The following is a 16353-nucleotide window of genomic DNA, read 5'->3' on the forward strand; positions in this document are numbered from 1 at the left end:
GTGTTCAGTCCCTAACGCTTTGTCTCCACCACTCCTTCACAAGTCACTCTCTGCCCCTGCTCCACATGGGGACCCTCCCACTGAATGCCATCCTTCCTGAACTGATCCTGCAGGGGCTGCCCACAGGCAGCAGCTCTTTAAAAACTGCTCCAACACGTGTCCGTACCATGGAGTCCATCCGTCAGGAGCAAACTGCTCCAGCACGAGTTCCCCATGGGCGGCAGCTCCCCCCAGACCCCCTGCTCCTGCGTGGGCTCCTCTCCACGGGCTGCAGCTCCGGCCCGGGGCCTGCTCCTGCGGGGGCTCTCCATGGGCCGCAGCCTCCTCCAGGCCACATCCACCTGCTCCACCGGGGGCTCCTCCACGGGCTGCAGCGTGGAGATCTGCTCCGTGTGGGACCCATGGGCTGCAGGGGGACAGCCTGCTCCACCAGGGGCCTCTCCACAGGCCGCAGGGGAACTGCTGCTGTGTGCCTGGAGCACCTCCTGCCCTCCTTCTGCACTCACCTTGGTGCACAGGTGTTTCTTTCGTGTTTTCTAACTCCTCTCTTCCAGCTGCTGTTGCATGGTTGGTTCTTTTTTGTTGTTGTTTCTTATATGCTCTCTCACAAAGGTGCAATGAGCATCACACAGACCAGTAGTGGATTCCTTTTGGAGCCAACTGGAGCAGGCTCTGATTTAACAGGGGGCAGCTGCTGGACTCTTCTCACAGGGGCCACCCCTGCAGCCCCCCCACTGCAACCAAAACCTTGCTATGTGAACCCAGTATACCCCACCATCCCCTTGTTCAGCGTCATATGTCTGATCCAAAATTGGCCTTTCCATTCCACGTTACTGCTATGCTGGTTGGGCTATCTTTCATTCCTCCTCAATACATTCTGTGTTTCTGTCCCAGTTTCTACTGACAGGTATTTTTCTTCACCCTTCTTATCTTTCTCTCCATTGCTAGTTCTCAGTCTCAGACATGTAGTTTTCTCCTGTTTTATTTCTCCTTTCCTCTCCAGTCTCTTCTCTCCTTATTCTTTGCCTGCCATTTTCCAGTCTGTTGTCTCCTACCTCTGTATCCCAATCATTTATCCTTTGTTCCTCATTTACTTGTCATCTATTCTTTCTTGCACTGATTAGACCATAGGTGTGATCTGGAGATCACTGGAGGGACCAGAGTAAGTCTGAGTTTTAGTAGTGGAGGAAGCATGATGGGAGTGAAACTGTCTGGGTTGGAATATGTCTGCAGGTAGGATCTTGGGGATGTAGCTGAAAAATTTCTGCAGCGACATGCAGTTGTTTTTCAGGCTAAAATTCAATAAACAGGAAGGAGTAAAAGATCTATCTTTGAAAGAACATTTTATGTTTTTAGTCTACAGTGATGGGGCAATAGGATATTTCAAAGAGAAATGGTTTACAGAGGATTTCTAATTGAGCAAAACAATGAGATAATGTCTTAACCATTTTGCCTGGCATTTCCACGCAAACAAAGTATAGTAAAATAAGTAATGAGAAGCCAAGAGATTGACCCTCTCACTCTTTTTTTTTTTTTTTTTTTCCCCCTAAGGAAAATGTTAGTTTGTATAGCTAAAATTCGTAAAACTTACAAGCTGCTAAAATAATCTTCTAATAAGAACTGCTGGATAAGCATAGTAATATGCAATGCCACTGGCTATAGTTATAGTATACAATAGTGACATTCATGCTGAAAAAAAAAACATTATCTTTGAATACTGTAGGTAAGTTTCTTTTCCAAAGTTAGAATTTATACCACAGTTGAAGCAAATCATAAGTTATCCCTGAGGATATTCACAAGATGGTCAATATTTGCATGTAATTTTAGGATTAGAAGCAAGAAAGGGGGACGTTTCAGTGTAAAATATCCCTCTGTATCAAAGCCATTTGTTTGACCTAAATTGCATGATGTCTTTCACTACCACCAGTTGTTTTTAATTAGCTCTCTTCTCTTCAAGGGAAAACAGTCTCTCCCTCTTTTCTTCTGTTTGCAGGTAATTCTCACTTTCACATTTTTGAGCAACATCATTTCTTTTCTGCTTACTGCCTATTAATGTTTAGTCAGATCTCCTCTGAAATGAACCACAATCTCGCAAAAATGGAGATTACAAGACATTAAAAACAGCTTGCTTGCATGCCTGTCGCTTCTATTCACAGAACTTATCCTCAGTTGCTTAAGCTTTAAAAATGCTTAACAGTTCGACTGAATTTTCAGCTTTGATTCTAGCTCATTATTTTGACTACTTCCAGAATTCTTTGGACCAAGCCTGTAGTCTTCATGCTTTTGGAAAACTTCAAAAAAAAATTTATTTTTTTTTTTTTTTTGCTTTTTTACCCTCCTACCCCAAAGCAGAGTGATCAATTCAAAAACAAGGAGCACAGTGCTTCTGCTATAAAACAATAGACTTGACTTTCTGTGAACAGCTGTAGTACTAGAGTATGTAGTGGTGGAAAGTTATTCTTTGGTCAGGCACATATCCAGAAGGAGAAATGTCTTTCCTTATTCTTGAAAAAGTCAGTTTTGATTTGGCCAAGTGATGATGTTAAAACTCATAAAAAAGACATTTCACAGCTTCTAACCATTTTAGCCTGCTGAACTTGGACTCAGTGGAGGAAGTCCCGCTGATTCAGGTAAACTTTGTGCCTTCTTCATACAGCTGGGTCTTCTGCAAAGAACCCTGAGGTGACTAAGATAGCTCTCAAGGTAGCACATTCACTGCTTTCTCAGCTGGAGTGAATTACTTCTTCAAAAGCCAAGGATTTTTCAGTTAGCTGCTGTACCATGCAGGTTTATGGTGTTTCCAAACTTATTGAGATGTCTTGGGGTTCACTGGTGTTATACATACTTGTACGTAAGTTTGATGTTTGTGTCTGTTTATACAGCTGGAAATTATACTACACAATGGTCTGTTCTGGAGAACTGTGAAATACTATCTTCTGGCCACAGTGGAGAGGCATAGGAGAGGCATAAGCACTGACAGAACTCTTGATATATGTGATTTTAGACTGGGGGAGAAAGAATGTAAAACTCAAAATGTAACATCTACTTCCATACGAATAAAGAAACTCAGAATAAAACACCTTCAAAATTAAGTGAGAAAACTGTTATGTGACTGTTTAGTGTCTCCATAAAAGTCAGTGGATGCAGACATCCAGTGAGAGAACTTTTTTTTTTTATCTTTAAGGTGTTTATATTCATCATGTACTGAATTTAATGGACTCACGTTTAGGAAATGAATCCCCTCAGAGGAGGGTTCCCTTTTCTTTTTTTCTCTGAAAGATTTCTTAAAGTTACTTGGAATCACAATATTGTCCTGGTGACTAACAACATTCCTCTTGCTTTTGGACAGATAATAGAGCCATTGTAAACCATTGCATTAATAACAACTTCTGAAAACATCTTTACGGTATGCATAAATGATTATATAATCATAAATATTCCACATAGTGTTAAAAAGGAGAAATTATTTGGGATTTTATTTAGTGAATTACTTCAATAGTGACTGTTTCTGAAAACATGAATATGTTTATGCCAATGGATATTTCATCAACTCTTTCTCTTGTTAGCAGTGATGACAGCAATACCTGTGGTAAGCAAAACTGCCAAAAATGCTTGGATTCCAGTGAATGAGAAGTTCTAAACTGCTCTTATCCATAGCCTTAAACAAAACTACCAGTATAACGGGAGTAGAAGGAACAGAGAAAATGATTGTGTGTAAGAGATGGAGAGGCAGGTGAGAGTTGAGTGTTTTTTTAAAGTGCACAGAGAAAACGTTCTTTAATATATCGATGCTCATTTACTCCTTTGCTAAATTAGTGAGTAAGGACCATGCAGAGAATCCTGATCCAACCAGATACTGGGCTCAGATTTTCATTTCCTTATTTAGAGCTTTAATAAAAGATCATTCCTCCTATGAATTTGTTGTGGTAGATTGTTAGTTTGGCAGTACATATCAACACAAATACTAGTGCCACATAAATGTGAGTTCTTTATCAGTAAGACTGATTGTGTTTAAAATGCAGTCGCTCCTTGTATCTCTCAAGTCTTACTTATACTGTCTGGGAATGGTCTCAAAAGAGTCTTCCAAAAATAGTTCTTAAGTACATTTTTAAATACTGCTTTTTTTTGGACATTAATTGGGAATTAGAGCAAGATCTGGGAGAATTCCAACTTGGATTTAATACGTACGTAATATCTTCATCACAGTAATGTGAAGATTGGTTCAACAAGTAAGGAAGTCAGGATTCAAGATGCCAAAATAGTCAGCTGGTTGAAAACTGGCAGAGCTCCACTGACTTCAGTGGATTACTCCGATTTACATTAGCTAAGAATTATGCCTAACATTTGATTTACAATTCAAGCAGGTAAAAACTATTTTTGAGAAGAAAACAAAACAAATTTTAACCATTTTTACATAATGTAAAAAAGAGAGGACATAGCTTGATATTACTGCTGTTGTAGTTGCTGAGATGAAAAGGGTATTTTTTGGTACTTTCCATGATTTAATAGACGTTTTTTCCCCTAGAAGAGCAAAGGGAATGTTCATAAGGTGGTTTTGTATGTACAACAAATTGAGACTTGAAAGCAAGATTACATGATACACTGTAAAATCTTTAAGGAGGTACAAGATGTCTAACATGCTTCTTTAAATATCTTTCGAAAAAGGCACAGCTTAGTATATGCCCTTTAATGGTATAAATGATGTGTTTTAAAATATAAAATAGTGATGTAATTGTCATTTCAACTTAAAAGGGTTCATGTAACTTTGTCCTATTTGTGAACTCTCTGTGCTGTCAGGCATTATGAAGCTGCTCTGGTAAGAATGATAGCAGTCTCTACAGAGCAAATAGACTTTCAGGGAAAAAAATAAAGAAGGTATAGGCAGCACTTTAAAAAAATTTAAAATCCATGCAGCAAAATAAATATTGAGCATGTATCTTATCTCACTAGCTTCATTTATCTGTAGATGTTCTATCTTAGTAAAGAAAAAATCGCACACAAAGTTCAAAGTCAAGTTCTTTACCTATGAAGAGTTACCTCAGCATGCTGAAAAAAATAGGTAGAGATCCTATTGAACTACAAGATTAAGTAAATAAGTAGTCACATTTTGATGGAAGTATGCTCAACTTCTATTTTCACATAGACATTTCACAGCAAAGGCCCATGACTAAGCTAATTGACAGCTCTTTTAATCTAATAAACTACAACAAGTATGCGTTTGATTTCCAACTCCTAAAATACCTCTAGGGACAAGAGAGAAGAGGGAGGGATCCTTGCAGTACACAGAGAGGAAGACCTCAGAGTAGAGAATATGCCTTATAGCTATGCACAAGCCTGTCTGTTCCAAACTGATTGAAGAGAATCCTATTTTACATAAACACTGCATTAAAAATGTGGGTCTGTTAAGAGCTTTGACGTGACAAACACACAGGAGCTTCACTGTAACTACTATGGCAAAGAAATGCCATCTTGTACAGTGTAACCTTTTCAAGCAATGGCATAATCGAACAAAACAGCAGTTAGAGATGCTGTTCCAAGGAAATCTAGTCTCTGAATCTGTTTCCTTTTTGGTACATTGCTGTAAAAACAATCCATGCATGATGTTCATAAGGCATGCTATTATTACAGTCCCAGGAGCTGTAGAGTGAACCCATATAGACTGACTTGGCCTTTAAATGATATTCATGCTGAGATGAAGTATGATGGCGGATGGACACTAGTGGGGTCCCTCAAGGCTCCATTTTAGGGCCAGTCCTCTTCAATGTTTTTATAAGTGATTTGGATGTAGGACTAGAAGGTGTTCTGAGCAAATTTGCCAATGACACCAAACTTGGAGTTGTGGACTCGGAGGAGGGTGGAAAGGCCTTGCAGAGAGATCTGGACAGATTGGAGAGCTGGGCAATTACCAACCACATGAAGTTTAACAAGAGCAAGTGCCAGGTCCTGCACCTGGGACGGGGCAACCCTGGCTATATGTACAGACTGGGCGATGAGCCGCTGGAGAGCAGCCCTGCAGAAAGGGATGTGGTTCACAGCAAGTTGAATATGAGCCAGCAGTGTGCCCTGGCAGCCAGGAGGGCCAACCATATCCTGGGATGCATCAAGCACGGCATTGCTAGTCGGTCGAGGGAAGTGATTGTCCTGCTCTACTCTGCGCTGGTGCGGCCTCACCTCGAGTACTGTGTGCAGTTCTGGGCACCACAGTACAAAAAGGACATTAAACTGTTTTAGAGTGTTCAGAGGAGGGTGACGAAGATGGTGAAGAGCCTAGAGGGGAAGAGATATGAGGGGCGGCTGAGGTCACTGGGCCTGTTCAGCCTGGAGAAGAGGAGGCTGAGGGGGGACCTCATTGCAGTCTACAACTTCCTTGCGAGGGGGGGTGGAGAGGCAGGTGACCTATTCTCCATTTTCACCAGTGACAGGACCCACGGGAACGGTGTTAAGCTGAGGCAGGGGAAGTTTAGGCTGGACATCAGGAAGAGGTTCTTCACCAAGAGGGTGGTTGCACACTGGAACAGGCTCCCCAGGGAAGTAGTCACTGCACCAAGCCGGTCTGAATTTAAGAAGTGATTGGACTGTGCACCTAGTGACATGGTCTAAAATTTTGGGTAGACCTGTGCGGTGCCAGGAGTTGGACTTGATGATCCTTATGGGTCCCTTCCAACTCGGGATATTCTATGATTCTATGATTCTATGAATCCAAAATGAAACAGAGCTACACACGGGTGTTTGTTATGTGGCAACAAGTTCCATTCACAGAGTCAGTCTACCAGCAACTGTTAGATATTTTTTATTTATTTTCTGTCTTGAATACTATTTTAGAATAATTAGCTCTTTCTTGCCGAACACGCAGCCACGGTTCTGCGTGAGCACATTTCAGCCATTGCTCAGTGTGAGGTCTATGTGCTTAACACACAGATGGTGGGAGTCTGCTGAGGCACTCAGATTGGCAGCAGATTCCCAGTCCGTGCTTTCAGATTTTCAGGTCCTTGGATCAGTCCATAGAGTTTAGCTGAGACGAGTGACTTTTAAGACACTGGTCTCTGAGCTGCCCTGGAGCATGAATGTTCAGGAAGGTTTCCTTCTGCCAGAAGGAATTATAACCTAATGGTAATTTTCTGTTGGAATTATTACAAATTTCAGCAAAAACACTGTTATGTTCTAGAAGCTCCACAGATAGAGGCATGCCACTAACTTTTCATCTGTAGAAGCTGTCATATGCCACTAAATTTTTATCTAGAGAACCTGTCATATAGAGCTTTCCTTGATCTCTTCATTAACTGTATAGAGATCTGTGCAAGGGGAGGCTTTAGCAGCTTTCTTGAGATGAATGTAAAATTTCTATTTGCATGTGTCTTCCCTACTGTCATCATAGGTGGTCTGAAATTCCTGGTGTGAAAGGTGGCTTGACAGAAAAGTTGGCAGTAAATGTTTTAATTCTTACTATTTTTCTCTGTGATCTGCATCATGTTGCTCTTCATTAAAAATCATAAAGGTAACGGAATGAATTAGTGAACACTTTATATAAATTTGGAATTATTAATTCAAACAATTAAGCCGATACAGAGAATTTAAATTTCCATGTATTTTTACTAGCTGTACTCTTTTTTTTTTTTTTTCTTTTCTTCTTTACTGTATTTATCAGGTTGGATTCAGCTTGAATATGGTTTAGCCAAAGGCAAAGAGTTTTGTACCTCATGCTGTTTTCTGATGAACTACCAGATGGACCTAGGGGATATATGGCCACATTCCAGAATATACTACATTCATCCTTGTTAAGGTTGAAGTAATGGAGAGTTTTATGACTAAGGAAAGTATAAAAGAGAAATGTGAGGTCTTGATTTTTTTAAGTAGGTTTGATTTGAAGAATAACATCCCAAATGCAATTAGTTTGCATTTCTCTGAAGGCCTTTTCTATGGATTTTGCAAGTCTGAATTTCATTTGGTTGTTCTGATTGTTATAGATTCTGATTAATTTGTCACTATTTTAACCCTGAATTTTTAGACACTTATGACTTCTGATCAAACAGAAATATATTGATGTGAATGTGTGAAGTCTCCATCCTTCATCACCCCTGAAACCGGAAAAAAATAAAATAACTAATGCCAGGATAACCATGAAGCTGTTCACTGCATGCCCTGGGTGTATTGTCTAGTGCTGTAGGAAAGGAGAGCAAGTGGTTAAAGAAGTTGAATATGGGAATCAAGGAGTCTTTCATAAGCAGGCAATAGATTGTGGCACAGAGTCGGAGTCATAATGGCTGGTCTCAAAAGTCAGAAAGTATTGTATCCTTTCTGTTCTCCTTTTGTTTCTTTTTATTTTCTTTAAGAGAACAAAAGTCTAAAATATTTTTTAACCTCAAGTAAAATAAAGAGGAATTTTAAGTCATAAAACCTAAACGCAACTAAATTTTAAAGTGTCATTTGGAAAAGAAAATTAAAAACAAAACTAACAAAACAAAAATCACAGGTGTTTTGAAATTATTGAAGCATTTCTTGGAACTTCATTGGATTACTGGTTTTATATTAGATGAAAATTTCTTGAGTTCACGCCATTTCTATGGGTGATTCTAGCAGGTCTATAACTGCAGTTTTCTGTGAATGTGCATTTTCTTACACCGTTTTTCTCAGGAGCAGAAGGAGAAAAATCTGAAAACATGGAACCAACTCTAAATTTTCTTATGCCCTCAGTAATTTGAAATGTTATAGATCGTTTATCAGAAATTTGGAATAGGTAAGTGGGCTGAGTATGAGGCTAGTGCTCTGAAACGCCTGAATTGTAAGCATAAATTAGCTATTGTACACCATTTACATTTGTGTCTTTTGCCTCATCCCTAAGGCGAGGACAACAGTTTGCTGTTGGAATGGGGTGTGGTGATGGGAAATGAGTCCAAGATTACTTTTAGAATGGAATCTCTTGAACATTGTTATGAATGGGTTGTTACAGTGAAACCTAGGCATTTCATGTAATCATTGAGAAGTTGGAGTCCATTTACAAGATTTAAAATAATATATGAAATGGGTTAGACTGGTTAGAGATTACCAAAATACAGAAACTTGATTTTTATAATACAGTATTTACAAAGGTATGTCTCATTTGAGTGGTATACCACTGCCACTACCATGCTCTACAACCAAATACTAAAGCTGGAAACGTTAAAAATAGAATCCTTCAAACTAAATTCTGTTGAGTTTACACATTGCTAACCAATGTCAAGAGGTCAGTAAAATTAAATCACTTTTAAAAATGCAGACTGGAAAATTTCAAGACACATCTGCAAGTTCTCTTTGTAATCCAAATGGAAATTAAGAGATTGTCAAAACACAGGGAGCCTCATTTATTATTTGCAGATGATGCTCTCCCTCTGCTCCCTTAGCAATAAAATGGCATTTTGAAGAGTTCCTTCTTCCAGCAGGCAAAATCAGCTGTAAGTCATTAAGAATAGGTGGCTGCATTAACAAAGCTTGTTCAGGCTCAAGGGAAGGAAGGGGTAGCCTAATATTACTGTAGTTTTAATTACTATTTGATGATCTGGATAATCTTTGTGAAAAAAATGTTCTTGGTTCATTTACAGCTTTCCACTGGTTTTAACACTAATAAAAATTGTCCTAACACTAAGAAAAACTGTCCTATTCTTGCCTCACTTTATGGTCATATATAGATAATGGTTGTAACTAATCAAGAAAGCTAATCAATTTCCAAGTTTTCTGGTTAGTAAAACATCAAAATAGAATTTGCTAATACCCTATGAATAAAAATAACATTTGGGGAGAGTCAGTAGGTGTTAAATGGCATTAACAGCAGCTGAGGCAGGATAAAATTTCCTAAAAGTAAATGAGTTTGACAAATGACACAAGTGCCCACCTCAAAATATGCCAGAAAAGCAGAAGAAATATAAAACGCTTTCTTTCTACTTTTCTTCTGTTACAAGAAAAAAAACAAATCACTTGTAAACATTCTACTCACTGCATGGGTTGGGATTCAAGGGTTCTCATCCAGTATCAGCTAAAAGTTTGAGCTAAAATCTGAAAATGCTGTGAAAGCATTAAATGATGTAGTCTTGTTGCTTAGTACTATACTGCCATCACTGTGAAACAAAATCACATGCCTTAACTACATTTTTTAATTAAAGGGGATTTTCAGATCCATCTTTGATGTTGGTACAAAAGCAGAGGTACTCATGTTTTATGAAGATTTGAATGCAAAATAACAATTACAAAAATTACTTCTTAATTTTAAAGTCCTCTAGACTACTTTCTTAATTATAAGCTGTTGAAAGTGTCTGATGATTCCATCCTGCAAAGTATCCCTGATTATCTGCTTTCCTTTGAGTAGGCACCTGAGTGAGCCAATTGACTCTGGTACTACTTAGATTCTTTCTAATGTTAACTGAGACATAAGTGTTTCCAAAATGGTGCAGAATTGAATTCAGCCTGCACATATTACCTAGGAATGAACTCTCTGTGATAATTTTGTTCCTAATGTGTACATCACTGCTATGATATGGCATGGCTTTCAAAGTGGCAGCTGCCATGTCACATGTCATCTCAGATCTTAACAGCAGTCAGTGATCAGGCAAGTGGTTCTGAAAAGCAACAGATACAGTCAACTATTGTTTTTTCCTTTGTGTTATTGTCATGAATTTCAAGAATGAAGGCATCAGCAGGTTGCTAGGGAGCAACTGTAATCTTATTTATACATCATATAAAGCAGAGAGTAAGACACATTTAAAGTACTCAGTCTGATTTCTTTGTGTACAGAACTTGAGAAGGAACATTTTTCAATGTGTTCTGCAATGGATCACTTGTGATTCAAAGAAAAGAAACATCTTGTCAGAAAAAAAAAAAAAAATCTCTGACGTATTAGAAATACAAATTGTAACTTTGAAAATAGGATATGATAGTGAGAAGACAGAATTTTTTCCCTTTGGGTAGATTACATAGTTGTCTGTGACTGTTCAAAATTTGAGTTAAAGGAAAATACCCACAGCAATAAAAAGTTAGCAGTAATAATGACTCTTTGATTGGAGTGATTTTGTCTTCTTTCCTGCTTCCAAGATCTCTTCATATATTTAGATGTCTCTCAAACAGTCACCCCTTCTTTGCTTTTCTCACATACGTGAGATCATGACATGTAACTTCATAGCTCTCATGAAGCCAAAAATGAATAATTTGTTGATTTTTTTCTGATAAATCAGTATAATTTTGTCAGAATATTTGTTTTCAAAACTTTACCTGAAATTTCAGTAAGAAATGTACTTTTTTTTTTTTTTTAATTTCAAGCAAGATGATTCCTTTCTCTCCAGGAATAATTTTTTGGGTCAATCTATATCATTTTGTTACAGAGAGGGAGAGGGGAAATGGAGGGCAATGAATGAACTCAACAACAATTCTGGACTGAGTTAAAGTAGATTTACAGATTAGAAAAACTTTTTAAGTTATCCCGTTAGCTACATTTTTATTTGATACTCTGATATGGTTCATTAAGCAAGGATTTTGCTTCATTCAAGAACAGTAAGTCAACTCTATTGTCTAGATAAGAGGCAGACAAATACTCTGAGAATAAAACCTCTGGACATGCCTGTTTCTTTCAGTAGCTATAAATGTGACTTGGGATGCTTGCTTAGCCTTAGGTTTAGAAATTTCAGAGCTACATAAATCTCAAACTAAGTGTTAGCAAAGAGCAGACATTGCTCATCAGTTCTTGCTGGTTTCAGCAGAGAATTATCCAATGCACAGAACCAGCTTTGGTGTTGAGTGGTGCCCAAAGCAGCACTCCCTGGTTGGGAGTACAGAACTTAACTTGAACCTGTCAGCTGGGCTGGACCCCAGCAGTGACCTCCAGACGCCGGGGTGTTTCTGCATCTAGCCCCCCAACACTGAAGTCTCTGAACATTCTTTTAGTTTGAGGACAGCTCTGTACCTAAGCTATTTCTTTCCTTTTGTGACATACTCTGCAGCAGCTAATAAGTAAAGTGCTCTGGAGTTGCTGGTGCATGAGTTGTGTATTGGAGAGGTGCTGGCTCTGAAAGTGGTGTCAGATTAGCTCTTTCTCAGCCACAGGTAGTAAATCTGGGATGGCCTCATAAAGAAATGTGCAAATATCTGTGACAAGTGTTCCCCAGTTCTCCTAGTTCCAGGCGGATAATGCTGAGGTAATGTTTCCTTTGTATAGCTTCCACCTGAATCAGGGAGGGAGGGGAGATTTTAGTACTATGCTGTTGTAAGGGAGCTGGATGCTGGTAACAGTCTATCAGCAGCTTCAGACCTGAGAAGCAATGAACCAGGTCCAGGATTCATCCAGGGCCTCCAGTTAGGAGCAAAAGGAGATGGGGCTAGGGACAGGCTGGAGAAAAGGCTACAACGTGGGTCCAAAGTTAATCCAAGAAATAGGACTGGAAAAAAGCTATAACAAACATCTGAGATGTCCATCTAGGAGACCAACTACCTATGGCATAGATCCAAGGTCCATTCAGGAGGTAGGGCTGGAAACAGTCATATCTACAGAGTAGCAGCCCAGGACTAGGCTGAAATGGAGCCCACGCACAGGGGTGCAGGCAGAGGATCCCTGTGAGGCAGGTCATGGTCATTAATTCCCATTAGCGCACTCAGGACCTTGACACAGGTCAGCAGAGATACATGCTCACCCACAGGCACGTAACAGAAATAAAAACTGATGGGAGACCTATAAAAAGACCAGAAAGCAGGTTCATAAGCAGGCCCCCATCACAACAGAAGGCTAGAGACTTTTTGGTAGGACCTTGAAGGAACTGGCCAAGGGATGTCCTCTCCAAAAGTAGGGGGAAGGCAAGAACAGATTAATAGAAAAACTGTTAATTAATTTGTGCTCAATTCAAATTTTATTCAAAAAGTTAACTGCTTTAGTATATAAGCTTGTAAAACCAACTCCAGATTTCAAAAACACTCAAAGTATCTCAAAGTTTTTGTCGATTTGTGGTCTGAAGCACAGTAGTGTCTTTGAACAGTAGTTTTACCTTCATAATAATCTTCAGCTGGTCTAGACTGATTATAAATATTGATTGTTCACCAACATGTCACACCAGCCTAGCTGGGCTATCTGGTATTGGAAGTAGTATCAAAGTAGCACAAGCATAATAGATTTACCTTTGTACAGACAATTAAGGTTGAGGTATTTTGTTCCTCTATTCCAAAGCACATTTTAAGGTAGGAAAAGACATATTATTATTGTTTAACAGTTGAAATTCTGAGTTTCAACTTCTGAGGACCTCATCTCATATGACACCTTACGTCCATACAAGTACTTGGTGGTGGAACTGAGATTGGTGTGTACGCATCCCAGACCTGTGTTGGGACCTCAGCTAGGTTAGCACTGTTTGAAGAAGTGGCTCCTTTTTTTCGTAAATTGGGAAACGGACAGTTAATATAATAAATAAAAAAAAAAAAGGGGAACGGAATTCTGCTGTAGTTTAGAATGACTCAACTTGAATTATTATTCTTTGTTATTTGGGTAATCTTTGGAAATAATGCCAAGACTGCTGGCTATCCAAAACAGATAATTTATTACTCTCAGGAACTTGTATGAGAAGCTAGATTTTCTAACTGTGATAGAGCATGAGGGCCATTGAAATAAAACTGCAGCCTTACAAGCCCAGGCCAACGCCTGCCACAATGTAGAAAGAGTCATGCAATGAATGTGCATCTTTCATTCTCTCAATTTGTACAGAAATGTTTGACTTTCCCTGGCAAGTCTGGTAGAAAGCAAGAAGAATGTCTCTTTGTAGGGGATTTATAAATATGTCCTTGAAGACTGAATGAAGAGGGGCATGTTCAGCTGAGGAACAGGCAGTTTTTTTCATCTTTACCACATTCAGCTGTTGTCCTTGATCTTGTGTTGTTTCATATTCATATGATACCCCCCCATCATATTTCTTCTCTAAAACCTTGCAATTTATTATACCAGAATAAATATTTAGCATTTAGAAAGCCATTTTAATACATTCTTTCCTAAATTCAAAAGTCCATGGCTATTGACTTCAGAGAAAAATTAAAGCATTTTTTGTGCTATGACCTTACGGATTTTACTTAGTCATGCAATGAGGCTTTATTCTCTGAAAAATGCTAGGGTTTTACTGACAATTTGGAGAGCTTTTAGCGGAACATTAGTGATTAAAGTACTAAAAATGATTTTAGATGTAAAAGCCAGCAGAAACTTACATTCACTTGGTCAAAGCAATTTCATAAATTGTATTCAAATTAGCTCTTCTTAACAAGCCATGGAGCCTGCCAAATTGCATTTTGAAAAGCGAATGAGCACACCTTTGCTGATAAGGCCCTTTATGGCTATTTGAGATGAGCTTTTGATAATTGTGTTTGACTGTGAGGTGGGAGGCTTTGAGAATGAAAAGTTTGTTACAGAGAGCCAAATTCTGAGGCGTCTATCATTTCCCCATGTGCTGCTACACTGAACTGCTTCAGTGTTAGAACTGAGGTAGAGAAAAGGGGAGCAGGCAACAAATAAATTATGTACACCCCTCTTAAATAATTAGTGAATATTTCTTACGCTGTTCCTTGGTGGTTCTCATGGTTCAGGAAAATAAAGGAGTGTGTCAAGTTCTGAGTTACTTCTGATGCCTTTTGTTTAAGATGTTGTGGGATAAATCTTCCACCATTGATACTAACAGGGGAGATAGGTGCTACGAGCCCTGGAGTAGGGTAACATAGAGGAGGAGGAGAAGAGTCAGCAACTCAACTCTATTGGAGATCTTGTGCAAGACTCAGTCTTTTTTTTTTTTTTTTTTGGGGGGGGGTGGGTGTTTTTTAGAGTGGAGTGGGAGGGGAAGAGGTGTTGATTTTCATTTTTTTAAATTAAAGACATGCAGTCATTTCTGAAGCCTACCTTGTAGTTGGGCTTTCTCAGTGGCAGGACCAATAATGCAGGTTATGAAGGTTTTAAGTTGAAGTATGAACAGGACTGCTGTCATTTGTGGCTGCTATCTCTGTTAAATGGCTTGGACTTTTGCGCTATTTTTATAGCTGATAAAAAGAAAATATTCTTTTTTATTGTTCTTATTATTAAGTGTGCTCCCACTAGACCACACTTTGATAGTCCACAGCTTTCAAGTCACCCAGGATGGGAGGTTTGGGAACAAATTCCCTACAGCAGTGGGGTGTGTGAAAAACTGGAATGTTTTCAGATGGGGGTTTACAGGGTCAAGTTTGCTGTAAAAATGGATTACACATAGGGATGAAAACGTATATTTTTCTTCCAGGTTCTTGAACCCTTACAAGTATGGCTTACTATAACTTTGCTCTGTACTCAAAGGTTAATTCCAGATTCAATTTAACTCAGAATCCTGTGAAAAGTTGATGTTTTTCAGGGAAAAATGTAAGAAATTCTGTAGTGATTGGTTGTAACGTAAAATTTATTACTGTTTTTTTGGGGGTAATTTTCAGCTATACTATTAAACTCTTTCATTATCAACAACAGCAAAAAGAGATTTTGTTGTGTTCCTGAGATAAAATTTCTCTGTGACAATTTTGAAAATCAAGCACCTCAAAAACATCCAAACTATAATCAGTGGTTGTTATAAACTATCTTTCTTTGTAGTGCTTTTCTACTTTTGATGCACTGAATTTTTAAAACTGTTGCTACTATACCAAGAATTAGAGCATATTCCAGTTACTTAATTACTGATGGAAGGACAGCATTTCTGTAGGAAAATAAATAAATAAGTAAATAAATCAGTGTTCTGAAATTCAAAAGTGATGGAAACCTTTGACAACTTATGAGACGTGCCTGATAAAAATTTGCAGATATAACTGTAGTTGTCAGAAATTTACTTGCAATAACACCCATCAGCTACAAGCATCAGAGGAAGACAGATTTGGTGAGTCTCTTTAAGGTCTCCATGGCTTTAACCTGAAAAACCTGGCAGGGCTGGTAGACTCAGCCTGGTCTGCAGTTTCTCAGTTCTTGTGCTGGCTTGTAGCCAGCACATTAGTGCTGGACCTGTTCCTGTGTGTGCCTGGAATTACTTCCCGGGAGACAGCACAGCCCCATCAGGCAGCCTTTCGGAGAGGCAGAGTACTTGAGTAAACTCAGGCCATCTGTTGGTTGCATAAATTAGTTCTCCCCATTTGCCCATCTAGCCATAAGGTATCCACTTTTAGTTTTCTTTTGCCAAACAATATATTTTTCTTTCTTTGTACAGTTCTATCCAGGACAGACATAGGCAAATGATTTTTTTCTGTTTTTTCTTCTTTACTTCTCGTGGTTGTACGCTGCTCATTGTAGCGGCTTTGTTTAACAAATCAAATTATCTCATTTATATGTGCTCTGCTTTGTAAACAACAATGGTTCCTCACCAAAAA

General features: G+C 38.8%; 1 protein-coding gene across 7 annotated transcripts in view; it reads left to right on the forward strand.

Annotated features, from left to right (window-relative positions):
- The window catches only part of CACNA2D1 (calcium voltage-gated channel auxiliary subunit alpha2delta 1), a 406577-nt gene that overhangs the window by 58297 nt on the left and 331927 nt on the right, over positions 1-16353 (forward strand). The gene's annotated exons all lie outside the window — the stretch shown is intronic.

This window comes from Anser cygnoides, chromosome 1 (assembly GCF_040182565.1).
Source record: "Anser cygnoides isolate HZ-2024a breed goose chromosome 1, Taihu_goose_T2T_genome, whole genome shotgun sequence".
NCBI lineage: Eukaryota > Metazoa > Chordata > Aves > Anseriformes > Anatidae > Anser > Anser cygnoides.